The sequence below is a fragment of the Lethenteron reissneri genome, unplaced genomic scaffold (assembly GCF_015708825.2).
Source record: "Lethenteron reissneri isolate LAM-NWPU_2019-01 unplaced genomic scaffold, ASM1570882v1 scaffold_1264, whole genome shotgun sequence".
Taxonomy (NCBI): Eukaryota; Metazoa; Chordata; class Hyperoartia; order Petromyzontiformes; family Petromyzontidae; genus Lethenteron; species Lethenteron reissneri.
The window spans coordinates 21,426-42,416 of NW_026890964.1; the positions used below are offsets into that span (position 1 = coordinate 21,426).

The 20,991-nt window shown below is 41.1% G+C and overlaps 1 long non-coding RNA gene across 2 annotated transcripts; it reads left to right on the forward strand.

The window, feature by feature from the left end:
- Positions 1-5: 5 nt before the first annotated feature.
- On the forward strand, positions 6-18,644 carry LOC133361856 (uncharacterized). 2 transcript variants are annotated; one of them, XR_009757427.1, is made up of 13 exons: positions 6-58; positions 368-494; positions 1,653-1,733; positions 3,328-3,418; positions 5,483-5,624; positions 8,333-8,437; positions 9,697-9,787; positions 12,144-12,212; positions 13,409-13,484; positions 14,342-14,411; positions 14,577-14,679; positions 16,075-16,180; positions 17,842-18,644. It is a non-coding gene; the product is annotated as an uncharacterized LOC133361856 (long non-coding RNA). The 2 variants fall into 2 exon arrangements; XR_009757428.1 differs by having other exon boundaries at positions 13,415-13,484.
- The last annotated feature ends 2,347 nt before the right edge of the window (positions 18,645-20,991 follow it).

Here is a 20,991-nt window from a genome sequence, read left to right on the forward strand (position 1 = left end):
GTGACGTCACGAGGTCACAGGAAGCTGCCGCTGCTCTCCGTGCTTACTGAAATCCGAGGTGAGAATTTCTCATCGTTGTGGTGGTTGTTGTTGTTGTGGTTGTTGTTGTTGTGGTTGTTGTTGTTGTGTACCAAGGTAGAACCTCGCTGTTTCTCTCTCTCAGGGATGTCAACTGAGTAGCAGCGAGTGTTGGAATCGATGTCCAGATTGGAACTTTGCCCCGCGGGGCCTTGCCTCCTGCCCTCGCCTGACTGCGTTCAAGTTTAATTCTCTCGCTCAAGATAAATTTGTCTTCACGCGGCTCGCTACTCTGTAACTTTGGTTTATTGTAGATATTAACGCAGTTTTTTTTCGTGTTTTTTATCAGCCCAAGCCCGCTTGAGCTGCTGTACCGCTCTCGTTCTCAGAAGCGCCCTGCCCACAACAACAACAACAACCACAACAACAACCACAACAACAACCACAACAACCACAACAACAACAACCACCACGAGGTGAGGCTTGTCAACAGCATGGCGCTGTTCACTCTGGACGCGGCACCGCGAGTCGGTGTCTGTGGGTCACAGGCGCTCAGCGCCGCGTGCCGCTGTTCACTCTGAACGAGTGGAGGGGGGCACCGCGGGGGGGGGGGGGGCAGGAGGTAAATCGACGCCGCCGCCACGGGGAGAGGGAGAGACACGGGGAGCGCCTCGGCTGTGTCGGTTGATCCTCCATTCGTTACTTGGTGGAGTGACGCAGCATTAATGTCACCGCTAGAAACCTCCTGGTTCCACCAGCCCACAGGGGATTATTGTGTCCGTCCGTCCGTCGTGCATCCAGAAATGGGTGGGGAGGGGCTGGGTGGAGAGGGGAGGGTGGGGTGGGGCTGGTCACCCCGTGGTGCCCTTATAAAACTCAACGTTTAACCTACTCACGCCGGCTTGTGCCCGCCCTCACAGTCGGGCATATTTGCGGAATACACCACGCCGCCGTTGACCCTGCAGGCCATTGACCGAGCAACCCGACGTTCCTACCAGCTCCCTCCGCAGCAGCAGGAATGTTGTTTAATCGCAACTTAGAGGTATGAAGCCAGGCTCAGATGTCCTTGACTGATGGGATGAACAGATCTGACGTCAGCTGCTGCACGTGTGTGTGCTGTGTGCCACCCAGCCCCTCCCCACCCAGCCCCACCCCTCCCACCCACCACCCAGCCCCACCCAGCCCCTCCCCACCCTCTCCACCCAGCCCCTCCCTTCACGACGGACACAATAATCCCCTGTGGGCTGGTGTAACCAGGAGATTCCTACCAGTATTAATTTACGCATTTCTGCACAACACATATAGAATTGTTTTCAACACCCTTTGCAATGTCAGCCGAATTTAGCTCTTATAAATATTTAGTTTGTAACCAGATAGCCAAAATTGTGTGCTCGGAATTTTGGGTTAACATTCATTAAGAAGATACGAGGGCTTCCAGGCATATTTATGATCATTTGCCCTCTCATTGTGTGCCATAACAGCCCGTGTGATGAATTTGGGAAACTTTTTACTATATCATGAATATCTATGAATAAGTGTTGACTTGTAAGTCACGTGTTACTATGTAAATATGCATTCCTCTGTGTCTCGATACTGACGTGTAGATGGTGTGGATATTCTTTTTCTGCCTGCAGCTGTCTCTTTCTCTGCAGAATTGGTCTGATGGAGCAAAGGCACTCGGCGCAGCTCGGTGCAAAAAGGCATCAATGCGACCGGTGTGCATACAGCACGGATCATCCTGCAAATTTGACACGGCACCAGAGAACTCACACGGGAGAGAAACCCTTCAAGTGCAGTGTGTGTGGGAAGGCGTTTGCACAGTCATCAAATCTTGTAGTACACCAGAGAACTCACACGGGAGAGAAACCCTTCAAGTGCAGTGTGTGTGGGAAGCCGTTTGCAGAGTCATCTACTCTTATAACACACCAGAGAACACACACGGGAGAGAAACCTTTCAAGTGCAGTGTGTGTGGGAAGCCGTTTGCAGAGTCATCTACTCTTGTAAAACACCAGAGAACACACATGGGAGAGAAACCCTTCAAGTGCAGTGTGTGTGGGAGGGCATTTTACCCCGAGCTCTCATACTCTGATGGTGCATTGTCTTTGAGTTGTGCGCCTTTTGGCATCATCTGGTCCAACCCATGTGAGACTAGGCTCTATGGAAAGCTTTCTCGGGTGTGGACCAATCAACTTCAAGGACAGTGCATACATTATCAGAGTTGTGTTTTTGGTTTGCATTATGACTGCAGGTATTGTGGTCTATGCAAACACGACTCCTTGTAAAAAAAGGTGTCAGTTTTGTTGCCAGATAGAAGGGTAAAAAAACAATTATCAAGGTTGATCTATATTCTTGGTTCTTTCGGTAAAGTCACGTAGAAGGGAACAAATTAAATAATAGAGACATCTGCAAGTTGCAAGCGGCTCGCATGTTATTTAGCGAGGCATAGCGCCGTTCTTTTGAAAGGCATTATCCTCGCCGCGACACGACCGCACTATGATGGACGGTGCGAAACCATGTGCCAGGTGCCTCGTTAAGTCTTCAGGGCGAGAGACATACCGTCATGGGAAAGGGTTACATTGCATTTATTGTGTCCATAGCACGCATATCGTGTGATCCACAATTCATTTTTGATTTTGCCAAGTGACCTACAAATCTTCTTGGTTCTTTCGGTAAAGTCACGTAGAAGGGAAGTAATAAAATAATAAAAATAAAACATAATAAAATTATTCTCACGACGTTTCAGCCACAACGCAAGTATCCGTCCTCAGGTGAAAACCAGGTCTGTCGAAGCGACAGCGTCTGAATGAAACAGCACACGAGCTTGGAGCGTGTATATAAGCTGGGTTGGAAGGGGGGAAGAAAGGGGGCGCCTTGAAAAAATAATATGCATATCAAGAGGAATTTAGCATATTTATGGGAAATGCAGATATGTGATTAGTACTACTTATGCCCGTGCATTATGCAGGATTAGCAGCATCAAAGGGAGGGGGATAAGGGAAATGCAGGTATGTGAATATGACTACTTATGCCCGTGCATTATGCAGGATTAGCAGCATCAAAGGGAGGGGGATAAGGGAAATGCAGGTATGTGATTAGTACTACTTATGCCCGTGCATTATGCAGGATTAGCAGCATCAAAGGGAGGGGGATATGGGAAATGCAGGTATGTGAATAGTGCTACTTATGCCCGTGCATTATGCAGGATTAGCAGCATCAAAGGGAGGGGGATAAGGGAAATGCAGGTATGTGATTAGTACTACTTATGGCCTACAAATGTTAACTTGCAACTTCTTCTTGTTCCAAAACAGTACAAGGTAATCGCTTGGTCAGAACACAGAGTTATGCAGAAGCCATTGACAAGTTTACCGACGCAATTAACTTATGTCCGCGCGATCATCGGTAAGTCAACTCCCTTAGTGTAACTTGACAATTTTTAAAGCAAAATTTGAATACTAATATTAACATTTCATGAGCATTAAACACTTCTATACAGCCAATTTGAGTTGATGGAAAGTAGCTTGGCAGTTCAACGTCGTGTGTGTGTGTGACAGGCATAATGCATTCTAAAGGCAAAATGTTGCGTGATAAAGTTGGCAGGATGGGAACATCACAGCGAGTTACGACTTAAACTGCTTGATGACGTCTTTCCAATGATTGCCGAGTTTGTACCCATCCTCTCGGTTGAAACTGTGTCTGTATATATGGATGGCTTCATGAACAAATCTTTGTTGATAGCCAGTGCGCGTACAAAGTACCTTCATCTTAGAGAAATCGTGTGAGCCCACCGCATTGAAACAATGATCAGCCACGGCCGACGCGTTGGTCCTGCCGTGTTTCAGATCCGCCTCATGCTCACGGACATGGTCCGAGACGCCAGGGTACTGCATATCCATATTCTTAGGTTTTTTCGGTAAAGTCACCAGGTAGGTAAAAACATTAAAATTAATCAAAGTAAAATAAAATAAAAATCACGACGTTTCGGAGGCAACACAAGCTTCCGTCTTCAGGTGGAACCGTCACAGCCACGACAGCTGTATCAAGTAGATGTGTTGCCTCCGAAACGTCGTGATTTATTTTATTTTAAGTTTATTAATTTTAATGTTTTTACCTACATGATGACTTCACCGAAAAAACCTAAGAATATGAATCCTTGCAGTCACGAAAGCTTCAAATCTAGAATTACTGCATATCTTTCACAGATGGGATCAGATTACGAATTTGACGTAGTGTTAAATCGAGCCTGGATCTTGTGTTAGCTCAAGATTTAGGAAATATTTTGGTGACCCCTGCTATGTATGGCAAGGTGATGGTTTTGATGGTTCTTTCCCAACGGTTGGGGTGAACGCTTTATGGATAGTGTGGTCCGAATATTCATTCATCTTGAGAGCTTGGTGTACATGATAAAGTTCACTGGCTCGGTGATGATGGTCGGAGATGCATGGAGCTCTATGGTGTAGCGTTTTGATGAGGGAATTCTTTTGGGATGGATGGTGGTGGGAGTCAGGTTTTAGATAAGCATCCATATGGGCGGCTTTGCTGTAGACAGAGTGTCCCATTGAGCCATCAGTTCTCTTTTCGATTAAAACATCCAAGAATTCTAGATTTGAAGCTTTCGTGACTGCAAGGATTCATATTCTTATGTTTTTTCGGTAAAGTCACGTACGTAAAACATTTATTTTATTTTTTACCTACGTGACTTTACCGAAAAAATCTAAGAATATACATCCAAGAATGGTAACTTGCCATCCTTTTCCACCTCCATGGTGAATGTGATGGCTGGGTGTATGTAATTAATGTGCTTGAGGAATTGGTTCAGAGCTGGTAGGCCATGTGGCCAGATGACAAATGTGTCATCTGCGTACCTCTTCCACAAAGACGGATAACAACCTTGTCAACGTCTAGCTTTTTAACGTGTTGATCTGTTACCTACATGTTTCCAATCAGATGCAGACATTTTAAAATCCTTTATATTAAGTTCACTTGCTTGCTTGCGCGCTTACGACCGTGCAAATCTTTCGGTCGTTTGTTAACCCGCTTCCCGTGAGCCAATCGAGCTGACATTTTGCACACAGACTCGTTGTGCGTGACAATTACTTTTCGTGAAAAAAAAATTCCTAAATTTTCAACTTTTTAGGAAAAAAAAAATTTCATATTTTATTTAAAATAGCAATGTGATAAAAATGGAACTCTTACTCAAGAAAAACAGAAATGAATAATAAAATAAAACCGATGCCACGCATATAAAGGATTTATAGTGAAAAACTTTGTTTTACGGGTTAAATTTTTAGCGTGTTGATCTGTTACCTACATGTTTCCAATCAGACGCAGACATTTTTTCCGTCAACGTTCAGTGTGATTTCAAGAATGTCTTATCCACATGGCCTAGTTCAATTCGGAGCAATCGAATTCTAAAGATGGTCTGTCAATTGGATTTGATTTCTCATCTGTGTCATTATTCACCAGCTTTTATGGAAATCGGTCATTTTGTTTGGAACATCTTGGCTTGTACACTGATGCCTTGTTCGATGCGGAGATCGCTATATATCTAAACCCAACATGGCCCCGGGGATACTTCAGACAAGCGCGGGCTTGCATTGGACTGAAGGTAAGGTTGCTGTGTTTGCAATCTTTGACAGTTCACGTGCAATTTGCATTACACCGTTGACTGGCTTTAAAGATAAAGGACTAATTACAGTAAAACCTTGGATTGCGAGCATAAATCGTTTGTAATCCAAAGCACTCGTATATCAAAGCACTCGTTGTTTATCAGTCGTGATCACGTGACAAAGCGTATACTACGTGTCCTGTTCGTATTGCAAGACGTCGCTCGTTTATCAAGTTAATATTTATTTTAAAATCCTTTTTATTAAGTTCACTTGCTTGCTTGCGCGCTTACAACCGTGCAAATATTTCGGTCGTTTTTTAACCCACTTCCCGTGATCCAATCGAGCTGATATTTTGCACACAGACTCGTTGTGCGTGACAATTTATTTTTGTGAAAATTTTTTTCCAAAATTTTACACTTTTTAGGAAAAAAATAATTTCATATTTAATTTAAAATAGCAATGTGATAAAAATGAAACTCTTAATCAAGAAAAACTGAAATGAATAATAAAATAAAACCGATGCCACGCATATAAAGGATTTATAGTGAAAAACTTTGTTTTTACGGGTTAATTTTTAACAAATTTGCTCGTCTTGCAAAACACTCGCAAACCACGTGACTCGCAATCCAAGGTTTTGCTGTGTATTGATTTGCATTCAAATGAGTTACTTTATAAATGACCTTCAATTTTATTAATTACACCGCAGCATTTAACTTTTGTAAATGCAGCAATGTGACGATGATGGGTAAACGCATAGTGTACAACTTTTTACTCTTGTAAGTGTCACCACCCAATATTTCCATTCCACACCACAATGATGTCCGTCTGATTTCCTCAGTTTGGACTTTGACCTATCCGTTGAAAGGGAATTTGATGTAAATGACCATTTTATCATAAGCAGCACCTCAGATTAGAATTGTTGTAACCTAATGCCACATTGGCCAATTTTTAAGTTCAGATTTTGAATTAAGCATTGCCAGCAGATTTCATGCACAGAACCACCACGGCATATAATAATACAATGCTTGGTCAACATTAATTCTAGATTTGAAGCTTTCGTGACTGCAAGGATTCATATTCTTAGGTTTTTTCGGTAAAGTCACGTAGGTAAAAAAATTAAATTAATAAAAGTAAAATAAAAATAAAAATCACGACGTTTCGGAGGCAACACAAGCTTCCGTTTTCAGGTGGAACCGTCACAGCCACGACAGCTGTATCAAGTAAATGAGAGATTACAAGAGATACCACTCGTATATATTGGTCAACATATCACATACGGTGGTGAGAACAAGTTTGAACCCCAATGATAATTATGGAAATTAAATAGTTGTACCATGACAGTCTTCTTGAATCAAAACCCGGTATTTTCTTAAACATCTAATAGGGTTTATATGAACAAATTCCATGTCTTCTGAAACAAAATGATGCGTGAGTGAAGCACATCTACAAAAGAATTGCTACAGAAGAAGAGATTCCTAAGTTGTACAATGGCCTAGTCAAAGTCCAGACCTAAACCCCATCGAAATGTTGTGGCAGGACTTGAAGCCAGCTGCCCTTGGAGCTCTGTAAGGAGGAATGGGCCAACATTATTCAAATCAGATAAGAGAGGCTGACCAATGGTCACAGGAAACACATTTCGATTTAAAGCTTTCGTGACTGCAGGGATTCATCTTCTTGGTTCTTATCGACAGACATGTTCTTCTTCACCTGAGGACGGCTGCTTGCGTTGTGGCCGAAACGTCGTGAGAATTGTTTTATTTTTATTATTTTATTACTTCCCTACTACGTGACTTTACCGAAAGAACCAAGAAGAGGAAACACTTAGTTGCAGTGATTTCTGTGTCACCAGTTACTGAATCTAAAGTTTAATATACTTTTTTCACACGTGGTTATTGAATATAGACTCATTTGAGGATAAGTAGATGTTGAAAGAGTATCACTGTATCTTCTTGGTTCTTTCGGTAAAGTCATGTAGAAGGGAAGTAATAAAAATAATGAAAATAAAACATAGTAAAATAATTCTCACGACGTTTCGGCCACAACGCAAGCAGCCGTCCTCAGACGCTGTCTCCCCGACAGACCTGGTTTTCACCTGAGGACGGCTGCTTGCGTTGTGGCCGAAACGTCGTGAGAATTATTTTATGTTTTATTTTTATTATTTTATTACTTCCCTTCTACGTGACTTTACCGAAAGAACCAAGAAGAGGAATCCCTGCAGTCACGAAAGCTTTAAATCGAAAACAAATATCACGTTTTATGTTTCATTTGTTTAATCGTGTTATCGTTGTTATTATTAGGACTTAGATTAAGATGTAATAACATTTTAGGTTTGAAATATGTAAAAGATGTGAAAATCCGAAGGGGTTCACACTTTCTCTCGACCCTGCAGAAGAAAAACAGCCTGTGGAGTATTTGGCTTTGTTCAAATTGTCCGTTTCAATTGCTCAGTAAGTCGTGGAGTTACTCACCCCCCCCCCCCCCCACCATTATATGAATCGTCAGGAACAGGTGTTGCAATTCAATTCAAGGATAAAATTACTTTATTTCTCCTTTGGATTTTCTCATGTTCTGTCTTGTACTGTGTGCATTCAAATAAGTCCATCAATTGTTGTATGCATGCATTTATTTAATTGTTACATGCCTACTGACCTTCCATTGCGCATGTAAGTTTCTGACTAAACACGTGTTGTGTTTGTTAATTTGACAGCGTTACAGAGAGGCAGAAAGTGCGTTATGTCAGCTGATTTCTTTAAATGTGTCTTCTGAAGAAGCAAAACAAGAGCTTAGGAAAGTGCGAACACTTCTCCTTGTGGTAAGCCGGTGCACCAGTGTCATACATTGTGTGTGCATATTGGAGTGTCTTTAAGTTGAGGCATAAGCAAATGACTTCGGACAATTTTTCACAAGGTAATTGAGTGCAAACGTAATCTCCATCTATATAAAAGGCAAAGTTGTAATTGTGTGTGTTTGTTCAAAATGTTTAGCGTACTTCCTGACATGCAACAAACTGGAAATTAGCCATGTGGCTACTTTCCAGACTGTACACCATGCAGGCATTATAAAAATACACTTTTTTTGGGGGGGGGAGCTCAATAATGCATTTATTTTTTGCACGGCAAGTGAGCTGTGACGTCAAATCTGTCACGTGACCCGCGCATGTGGAAGCGTAACGCAATGTAGTGTAGTGGTTAGCGTGCCACGCTATGAACGCGGCGTCCCGAGTTCGATTCCCGCTCACGGCCACCGCCGGTGACGATTATTTCAACCGCTCCTGGGCCTCCCCTAGGTCGACTCAGCCTCAAACGAGTAACTGGTGCGGTGTGTGAACATCGCCACTGGGTGAAGCCGGGTAGTACAGCTCGTGTGTGTATTCATGTAAAGTGATTTTCACAGCTGATAAAGTCGTGCGGAACTTTAATGAGAATGTATATATGGCAGAGGTCGCTAACGGGTTTTGATTCCTTACCCATACCCGTACCCGGCCGCACCAGGGTCGCAAATGGGTACCCGTTCCCTACCCGTACCCTACCCGAAATGAGTGACGAACGGTGAATCACCAGTGACTCACGGCCTACCCGTACCCGTACCCGGCCGCACCAGGGTCGCAAACGGCTACCCGTACCCTACCCGATACGGGTATCGGGTACCCGGTTGCGACCTCTGATATATGGTACCCTACCCGATACCCAGCCGGGTATCGGGTAGGGTACGGGTATCGGGTACCCGGTTGCGACCTCTGATAAATGGTAATGTTGCCCTTTGACCTTGAGCGAAATGGACATTTTGGCCTCGTGCCAAATTCATGATCGCTTGCAGAGTGCCAATTGCCATCTCGCACGCGTGGAATTAATAAGTTAGCACCGTCGTATGTGAAAACCGGTTAGATTTAAAGCTTTCGTGACTGCAGGGATTCATATTGTTGGTTGTTTCGGTAAAGTCACGTAGAAGGGAAATAATAAAATAATATTGTTTTATTGTTTAATATAATATTGTTTAATACTAATATTATTTTATTATTATTTTACCTAGAATACACATCTGGTTTGCCGATGTTTCTCTGCGCTTTTGTAGGAGATGGGCTTTCCACAGCAGCAGTCGGAGGCTGCAATCTTGGAGTACGACACGGTGTACGCCGCTTCAGAAGCACTGCTTCGAAACACAGGTGCTTATTGCAAAGCTTGTATTTTTGAAATGCCGTGTTTGTTGCCATAATTGTCCTAATCCCTATGATGAGCTTTGCTTAGCGTGGATGCTTGATGTGGATGGATACTACAGCTCTGCACAGCGATCTCGCCACGGTGGTAGCAAGATGTTAACTACCTCGCCTGGTATACAGGAGGTCGTGGGTTCTGTGAGATGTTAACTAGCTCGCCTGGTATACAGGAGGTCGTGGGTTCTGTGAGATGTTAACTACCTCGCCTGGCATACAGGAGGTCGTGGGTTCTGTGAGATGTTAACTACCTCGCCTGGTATACAGGAGGTCGTGGGTTCTGTGAGATGTTAACTACCTCGCCTGGTATACAGGAGGTCGTGGGTTCTGTGAGATGTTAACTACCTCGCCTGGCATACAGGAGGTCGTGGGTTCCATCCCAACCCTGACGCCTGCTGCTGTGTATTGGGAGCTTGCGTGCTCTGTCCATGGTTTTCCCCTTCACATTTAGAAGCATGCGTGTTTAGAGTATTTGCTATAAATTTCCACAAGTCACTTCATTGAGCTTCATTTGTGGCCAGTTGTCATCTGAAAAAGAGATGTTTAGCTTAGTGGCCTTACCTGATAACATTTAAAGTTTGATTCTAGATTGGAAGTTTTCGTGACTGCAAGGATCCATACTCTTTGGTTCTTTCGGAAAAGTCACGTAGGTAGAAAATAAAAATAATGATAAAATTTAAAATACAAATGAAATTAACTCAATTTTAGTTATTTTCATCTTTAAAATTAAAATAACTAAACTTTAGTTATTTTAATTTTACATCTTAATTTTATTCTTTTTTTCACCTACGTGACTTTACCGAAAGAACCAAAGAGTATTTAAAGGTTAGTATCGATTTTAGCAGCAGCCATAACACTCGTCAATTCACAAACTCGGAACTTAAGTACTCACCAATCAGCTGACTGTCACTGATTGCGGTTTGCTCTAATTACATGCAAGCATCGCTGACTGTAACGAATGTTCCTTTTTTATTCCATTGTGTTAAATCACAAATGTGTAATGTATTTTAGTTGTAGACACTAATTGATACACTGATCGAGACATTTAAACCAATACACCGTTCAAAAGTAATGCAATGCTAAATCATACATTTCGATTTAAAGCTTTCGTGACTGCAGGGATTCATCTTCTTGGTTCTTTCGGTAAAGTCATCACGTAGAAGGGAAGTAATAAAAAAATAAAAATAAAACTAATAAAATAATTCTCACGACGTTTCGGCCACAACGCAAGCAGCCGTCTTCAGGTGGAGAACAGGTCTGTCAAGTAGACTTCAGACTCTGTCTACTCGACAGACCTGTTCTTCACCTGAGGACGGCTGCTTGCGTTGTGGCCGAAACGTCGTGAGAATTATTTTATTGTGTTTTATTTTTATTATTTTATTACTTCCCTTCTACGTGATGACTTTACCGAAAGAACCAAGAAAATAAATATTCTCACGACGTTTCGACTGCAACACAGGCAATCACCATCAGTTGTGAAATCCACAGCAAGAAAATTTGAAAAAAGTGGCGATTTTTCTTAACGTCAGCACCATAGACAGCGATTTGGCAGTTTGCCAGATGAACGAGTCCATCTTTGTTTTATTGTTTTATATTTTATTATTTCCCTTCTACGTGACTTCACCGAAAGAGCCAAGAATATAATGCTACAACATGTTAAAGCAACACAATCTGGTTATACCCAGCACGTTATGGGCAATCTCCCCAACTCGGTGAGTGTGACGATGAGCTGTATAGGAATGTTTTTGTTTCACGAACTTGTGTTCACTTTGGTGTGATCTCGCCTCACGTTGACCTCCTTTTCACAGATACTCCCAATTCACTTAGCACGTGTTTAAAACACGTGCTTCCCCAATGTATCGCCTTTGTAAAACAACAAGTTTATTAACTCGGCCAAGCTTTCCTGGATGAAACTTGTTTTATTTTCTTGGATAAAAAAACGTGTATTCTTACTTGCCTGGATAGAACATGTATTCTTACTGCCAGAGGTCGCAAATGGGTTTTGATTCCTTACCCGTACCCGTACCCGGCCGCACCAGGGTCACAAACGGCTACCCGTACCCGGCCGGGTACGGGTAGCCGGGTTTCGGGTAGGGTACGGGTATCGGGTACCCGGTTGCGACCTCTGCTTACTGCCTGGATGAAACATGTGTTCTTGCTTTGCTGTACTTGGTGGTAGTAAACCGACGTTTGTCACCATTTTGGAACGGTAAAGCAACTGGTGTTTATTCTCGAGATTATCAAAAGAATGTGAATCTTCTGGGAATGAGAACACTGATCCTGTATCTGATTTCTACTCCTGTTTCAGGTTCCTTGTCAACATCCGGTGTGGGCAACGTGGGGATACAGAATGATAAACCACCAAGTCCTCAGCCTAGTAAGTAAACTTGTGTATAACTAATATATACGTCGAAGGAAATGTTTTTTATAATTGTGCGTATCGTATTAGAAAGCTGTACATCCATTTCAATAAATGAGCCTCTTACACTAGAAATGTTTGTATGGAAACATGCAAATGGACAAATGCGTTCGGAATTGCTAACTTATTACCCATGAACTTGCATTGAAATTCCCAAACGAATTGCACTGGTAATAAGATGGAATGTGCATTTCATTCTTTAAAAATAAATAGTTTTTTTTGTGGTACATTTATAGAAATTGGTGTCTGGTCCAACACCAATTGAGACTAGGCTCTAAGAAAAGCTGTCTCGGGTGTGGACCAATCAACTTCAAGGACAGTGCATATCATTATCAGAGTTGTTTCTTTTTAATTGCATTTTGACTTCTTGTGTTGAGGTTATTGCAAACATGATGCCTTGTATAAAGGTGTCAGATTTTGTACCAGTTAAAAGGGTAAAAATCTACTACTATATTTTGCCACTGGTAAAGGAGATGTCTCATAGTGTAAATGCTTACCCCAAGCTTTCAATACTCTGATAGTGCGCTGTTTTTGAGTTGTGCGCCTTTTGGCGTCATCTGGTCCAACACCAATGGAGACTAGGCTCTAAAGAAAGCCGTCTTGGGTGTGGACCAATCAACTTCAAGGACAGTGCACATCATCATCAGAGTTGTTTGCATTTTGACTGCTTGTGTTGTGGTTATTGCAAACATGATGCCTTGTATAAAGGTGTCAGATTTTGTACCAGTTGAAAGGCTAAAAACCTGTCACTACACGCCAGTGTTGTCAGAGAGAATGAGCGAGTGTAGAGTGAGCTTAGGTTGGTGGTCACCTCCCTACGTGTCATGTGAACGTGTTACCGTTCTGTTCAGAAATAAATAGAGCTGTCTTTCCAGCTCAGTGTGTGCGCCTCGATCGAACCATCTCACTCGCATCATCAGGTTTCCTGTGTGCTGTACAAGTAACGAGTCGCCACGAACAGTGACAAACCTAACTAAATGGCCGGTGGTGTCTGGTTTTACGGCACATTTATATGAATGCGATCTAACCCAAAGAAAACCTTTATTATGCAGGATATTGGTCGCGAGAGCCGGCGTGTTCAACTACGTGGATCCTTTATCTAAAACGCCATCCTATTTGTGTGTTGCCCGCACCACGTTGTGCATGTACACAAGCTGTAGATGTCGCCGCACAGAGGAGCCAAGACTCACGTGGTGCTTTGGGCAATTCTCCAGTGCCTCCACCACCTTCGTGAGTAACGCACCATCGCTGTGACACTTGAATCCGTAGCGTAATGTCATGGTTTTGCTTGATAATGTTACTGGTAGACTTGCAACACAATATGCGTGCATCATTAGACCTTCTTTGCCAGTACGAAAATATAATAATAGGATTTTTCACCTTTTTTCAGGCAACAAAACAAAAAAAATATTTTGATGTGGACCAATCAGCTTCAAGTACAATGCCAATATATTGTCATAGTGTGTTTTTGTTTGCATTTTGACTGCAAGTATTGTGGTTAATGCAGACATGAATCCTCGTAGAAAGGTTTCAGTTTTGTTGCCAGAAAAAAGGGGAAAAACCCTACTATTAATATGCGTGCAATTGAGATACTTTCCAAATGTTAAGATCCATAGTACAAAGGTGGCATTTTTAAATCATCCTTTATATTAAGTTCACTTGCTTGCGCGCTTACGACCGTGCAAATATTTCGGTCGTTTTTTAACCCACTTCCCATGATCCAATCGGGCTGACATTTTGCACACAGACTCGTTGTGCGTGACAATTTATTTTCGTGAAAAAATTTTTCCAAAATTTTCCACTTTTTAGGGAAATTTTTTTTATATTTAATTACCAATTGCTTAATGGTGGCAGGCAATCATCTGACCCATAGGTGGCAGCCATCTCAAGCCAGAGGATGAGAGGACTCTAGCCGCCACGCATATAAAGGATTTATAGTGAAAAACTTTGTTTTTACGGGTTAATTTTTTGCATATAAAAAATGAAAATTAAGCACTTGTGAGCATGCTGGCTATGTTATCTAACGACTCTTTACCATTTTATTAGTCCGTCTGCAGTTTAAATTTTGTATTTTATTTTATTCTCAGGTATAAGCATATGGGTGGGAAATATCACTTCTGCTGTTACTGAAAAAATGCTTCAAAAGCTGTTTCGCCCGTAAGTATGTATTTGCGGCTATACGGTGTGTTACTATTCCAAACATCTAATATTGACTGCATTCACAATACATATTCTTTACCAAAAGAACCAAAGAGTAATGGATTCGTGCGGTCGCGAAAGCTTCAACTCAACATCGCCCCGATCGCTTTGTCACTTGTACAGATTTGGACAGATCCACAGCATCCGAATACTGGTGGACAGGAAGTGTGCGTTTGTCAACTACACGGACGAGGAGGCCGCTGAGAGAGCTCTCTGGTCCCTGCAGGTGCGTTTGTGGATGCCGAGGGAAGGGCCTCTATGGCATCTGCGGTCACCGTGCGCCTCTGTTAATCACACTGGTCAACACACTTTGTCTGGCATAAGGTATTACAGTGATCCCTCGCCACTTCGCGGTTCAAGTTTCGCGGTCTCAGTGCATCGCGGATTTTTCTAACTGATTTAAAGGCCTCATTATTATACCTGTGCAGTAACACCATCATCATCATCATTCATCATCACATTCATCGAACTGCACAGGTCTGTCATCGTCGTCATTGTCATCGTCATTGTCATCGTCGTCATTACTGGAGTCAAGTCTCAAGATGCTACTGTCATTGGTGAGTGTAGAACACCATAATACGTATCGTATGAGAGAGAGTGAATGTATAATATTAAGGTTTTATAATTAAATAGATTTAAGTAAAATATATAAAGTATAAATATACATATTTTAAACATTCTGGTACCCACACACACATAGACGGAAATTCCTAGGGGGCCAATCCTACTTCATGGATGTTCACCTATCGCGAGGGGTTCCGGTCCCCATTAACCGCGACCAACGAGGGATCACTGTACAACGGTTTTAAGTCAATTTCGGGCCGCTGATTCCAAATCAGGGAACAAATACGACACTATACACTACACTATACACTACACACTACACTATACACTACACTATATACTACTATACACTACACTATACACTGCACTACTATACACTACACTATTCACTACTATACACTACACGAAACACTACTATACACTTACATTATACACTGCTACACGATACACTACATTATACACTACTATACACTACACTACTATACACTACACTACTATACATATACACTACACTACTATACACTACACTACTATACACTACACTATACACTACACTATATACTACACTATATACTATACTATACACTACTACACTATACACGACTTTACACTACACTATACACTACTATACATTATACACTGCTACACGATACACTACACGATACACTACACTATGCACTACACTCACTAGTGCTGTACTAGTGACGAATTTGCCACGTTCTGTTTACGTGACAACCCTCACTAGTTGGCTGTGTGGGGTGGTGGCGGGTTTAACGACACATTGATATATTTATGCGATCTCACCCCCCAAAAAACTCTTCCTATGGACACAATCCAAGAAAAGACAGCAAAATATTGCAGAAAATACACCGTACTCCGACACTGTGTGCAAAAATCCCAGTGGGATGCAAGTCAAACAACAACAACAACCAGAAGACAACTTAGATTAAGGCCATCAGTCTAACTCTGTACTACAACATACAAACATGGCTAAACCAATGCACTTTTCGAAATCACCAAAATAAAGCCACGTGTCTCTCCCTTGTGTCCTCAACAGGGACACAGAGTAGCAGACACCAATCTGCTCATCGACTTCCAGAGTGTCTCCGCAAAGACCATCGCAGCCGCCTTTCAGCAGCCTTCAGCAGTTCCGCCAGAACACGGTAACGGCTTCTCCAAAATGCAAAGCAAAGATGGGTTTCAGTAAACTCGACGCATTGTGGTGAGAAGTTCAATCCGTCTTCTTGGTTTTTTCGGTAAAGTCACGTAGAAGGGAAATAGTAAAATAATAAAAAATAAAACATTAAATAATTCTCACGACGTTTCGGCCACAACGCAAGCAGCCGTCTTCAGAATCTCTGCCTTCTCGACAGACCTGTTCTCCACCTGAGGACGGCTGCTTGCGTTGTGGCCGAAACGTCATGAGAATTATTTTATTATGTTTTATTTTTATTATTTTATTATTTCCCTTCTACGTGATGACTTTACCGACAGAACCAAGAAGATGAATCCCTGCAGTCACGAAAGCTTTAAATCGAAATGCATGTTTTAGCATTGCATTACTTTTGAACGGTGTATTGGTTTAAATGTCTCGATCAGTGTATCAATTAGTGTCTACAACTAAAATACATTACACATTTGTGATTTAACACAATGGAATAAAAAAGGAACATTCGTTACAGTCAGCGATGCTTGCATACAATTAGAGCAAACTGCAATCAGTGAAAGTCAGTTGATTGGCGATTACTTAAGTTCCGAGTTTGTGAATTGACGAGTGTTATGGCTGCTGCTAAAATCGATACTAAACTTTAAATACTCTTTGGTTCTTTCGGTAAAGTCACGTAGGTGAAAATAAGAATAAAATTAAGTGTGAAATTAAAATAACTAAAATTTAGTTATTAAAATTTTAATGATGAAAATAACTAAAATTGAGTTAATTTTATTTGTATTTTACATTTTATCATTATTTTTATTTTCTACCCACGTCACTTTACCGAAAGAACCAAAGAGTATGGATCCTTGCAGTCACGAAAACTTCCAATCTAGAATCAAACTTTAAATGTTATCAGGTAAGGCCACTAAGTTCAATCCGCTCTCTGCCGCGTCATTATGCAAGTGCATGTCAACGTGGGAATGATGAAGACCCGCTCGCGTGATTCACTGTAGTTTGAGTAAAGATTTTGGACTGCAGGGATATTTAAAATCGATGGCGGTTGATCCTAATAATCCTCACCCCCATTTTCACCCCACTCAGTGCTAGCAGTGGCTGTTCAGTTAACTTGATATTTCATCTTCTTGGTTCTTTCGGTAAAGTCATCACGTAGAAGGGAAATAATAAAATAATAAAAATAAAACATAAAATAATTCTCACGACGTTTCGGCCACAACGCAAGCAGCCGTCCTCAGGTGAAAACCAGGTCTGTCGGGGAGACAGCGTCTGAATGAAACAGCACACGAGCTTGGAGCATATATCGTGTGCTGTTTCATTCAGACGCTGTCTCCCCGACAGACCTGTTCTCCACCTGAGGACGGCTGCTTGCGTTGTGGCCGAAACGTCGTGAGAATTATTTTATTATTTTTATTTTTATTATTTTATTACTTCCCTTCTACGTGATGACTTTACCGAAAGAACCAAGAAGATGAATCCCTGCAGTCACGAAAGTTTTAAATCGAAATTTAACTTGATATTTATTGTGTCCTTAGCACCATTTACCAACATGCCACTCATCTCACATTTACATTCTATATACTAACCAACACACTTGTATGGATATAATGTAAGCGCTGCTTTGATCATTGCAATTGTTGATTTGTCTCTTCCCAGATGAGTTTACCGGTCTGTCTCCTTGAATGTACTTCAAACCCACCCTGATCACAGGGCCACTGTGTTGTTCCACAATATAGTTTTTGCATTTAATAAACCGGCATTATGAAGCGTTCTGACTTCGTGTTTGGAGCTGTTAATGACGTGAAGGTGGCAAACGTTTTTCATGTCGGCACCGGCCTTTGAAAGACGTGTAGCAATTTGACCACTTGCTGTAAAACCACCCACGTGGATAAGACATCCACAATTAGTTTGAGCACGGGGCGTATTCACTTGTTTGGACTGTCAAATAAATAGTCATGAAAGTCATTGTGGTTGTTGGGGACTTTCTATTTGGCCTTGATTTGGAAATAGAAGTTTTGGTCAATTCCTATTTTGGATAATGCTTCACCTGGATTTCAACCAAACAATGAATGCCTTTCGCAGCTCTGCTGAAATAATGTCATCTCAGAATCTACCGAGGATGCTGTTGTGATGCTTCTCCGTATGTGACAGCAATCAAGATGTTCCCGTTTTTATAAGCCATACGCTGAACATATGCCTGGGACTTTCATTAGTTTTGATCTATAGTTTAGTATGCTCTTAAGGTGTTTAATAAAGTCTACAAATGTACAGTAAACATCAAAGCTTAACATACGTTGTCATTTCATCAGCAATTTTCACATCCTAAACAACAAAAGTCTTATTTTGCACGCATTCAGAAGCCGAGACTTTAACGTTGTCTGCAGCGACACAGCTGAATTTGCCACCTTGCAGATTGAGAACATCTGCAATTACTACTAATGTTTAAGATTAATATTTTACATGTTGCAATCATCTCAATGTGCTCTGCCTTGGACGTGTGTTCAAGGTAGAGCACAAGTCTTGCCTAGAGAGGTGGTTCAAACAAGTTGGTGCCATTCCCAGTCCAAGGCCAGCGATTTAAAGATGATGATTTCGCGCCACCAGGAGGAACTCTTTCTCTATATTCTAAGCCAGTTTCACCAAGCGGAGGGTTTTAACTGGAATCCAGCGACGTGGCCCAACTTTACGTTGCCAACGATCGCCGCTCGCTTGCAGACCTCACGACAATCGGTGAAATACCGCGGATTGCAAACGCAGTTTGTCAAGGCATTGGGGGGATGGGTATTTTGGCACCGCAATTGGTTAAGCCCCTTTTCTTCTTTCAACGTTGACATTCCGCTGTCTAGTTCGTGGTGAATATATTAGCAAGGTATTTGTTAAGTCTTTTATGTAAAAATGTCGTTTTTGCAAATATGCTGCGTGAATGACAAGCGGGAATTTATTATTGATTAATTTCGCTATGCCAGCTAATGAACCTTTTTCGAATTTGACATGTAGTGTTTTACAAATGTCACATTTTTTTGCGTTTTTTCTGTTATCGGTTTTAAAGTTTGAACGAAAAAACGATGTTTCATGTTCAGCTGAATTGTTGTTTGTTGATTAAAACGTTATAAGTGAAATGCTAAAAGTTTTCTCTTTTGCAATTTATTTTTTGTAATGAATGTTGCTTTCATGCCAGCCACTTGCAATAGACATCACGAATTGTAAATGCAAACCTCTTAGTATCTTTGATAATACATCTTATTTGTAACTTTGCATTCCGATGCGGTATGTCACTAAACTTATTGCGTGCAGAACTTGCTATAAGATATTCTTGGTTCTTTCGGTAAAGTCACGTAGAAGGGAAATAATATTATTTAATTGTTTCCCTTCTACGCGACTTTACCGAAAGAACCAAGAATATGAATCCCTGCACTCTCATATTACATCATCCCATGATGTAAAACATTGATTACAGTGATTTTTATAAAAATAAAATTGCTGAAAATTCATAATTCTGATCTCAAGGGAATAATCACATTTGTGTGGGTCCCTGCGAATATCACCCCCGGGCACGACTCACTCTGGCGATGGAGAAACTCGGCATGGCCTGCTCGATGATCATTAGTGTCAGCGTGAATGATTTGTGTGCTGCGTCGTGCGATTCCAAATGGAAATGTTCATCTCGGAAGTCGGTTCACACAAAGACTTGATTATCACTTCCTCTCATCTAATAATGCTGCCTCTCTCTTCCCCGTGCGTGTGGGTGTGTATAGCTCGTGCGGTGTCGTGTGTATGAGATACAACAACAATTACAGTTGCACGTGCTGCCACATTTGACGTGTGAGGTCACAACTGGTGGATGCAATTCGTATGATCAAATAAAAATGAATCTCGATTTAAAGCTTCTTTCGTGACTGCAGGGATTCATTTTCTTGGTTCTTTCGGTAAAGTCACGTAGAAGGGAAGTAATAAAATAATCAAAATAAAGCATAATAAATGATTTAATTAAATAATAAAAATAAAACATAAAATAATTATTTTATAAAAAGAATTATTTTCTTCTTGGTTCTTTCGGTAAAGTCATCACGTAGAAGGAAAATAATAAAATAATAAAAATAAAACAAAATAAAGTAATTCTTTTATTTAAAATAAAGTAATTCTTTTATTATGTTTTATTTTTATTATTTTCCTTCTACGTGATGACTTTACCGAAAGAACCAAGAAGATGAATCCCTGCAGTCACGAAAGCTTTAAATCAGTTGACGTTACACAATATGGAAATACATTATTTTGAACTCAAAAGCACGTAATAGAAAGAAAAACACCTCAACAATTCCTTGCTGTGGGTAAGCCGTGTTGCTGGTTGCGTACACACACACAAGCACACAGTTCCATCTAAGTAACAACAATGCAAATATGCTGATAAATACTCTGTTTCTTTTGCTAAAGCCACATAGGTATTAAAAAATGAACCCGTAAAAACAAAGTTTTTCACTATAAATCCTTTATATGCGTGGCATCGGTTTTATTTTATTATTCATTTCTGTTTCTCTTGAGTAAGAGTTTCATTTTTATCACATTGGTATATTAAATAAATATGAAAAAAAATTTTTCCTAAAAAGTGGAAAATTTGGGGAAAATTTTTTCACGAAAATTAATTGTCACGCACAACCAGTCTGTGTGCAAAATGTCAGCTCGATTGGATCACGGGAAGTGGGTTAAAAAAACGACCGAAAGATTTGCACGGTCGTAAGCGCGCAAGCAAGCAAGCAAGTGAACTTAATAAAAATGATTTAATAAACAAAACTAAATCACGACGTTTCG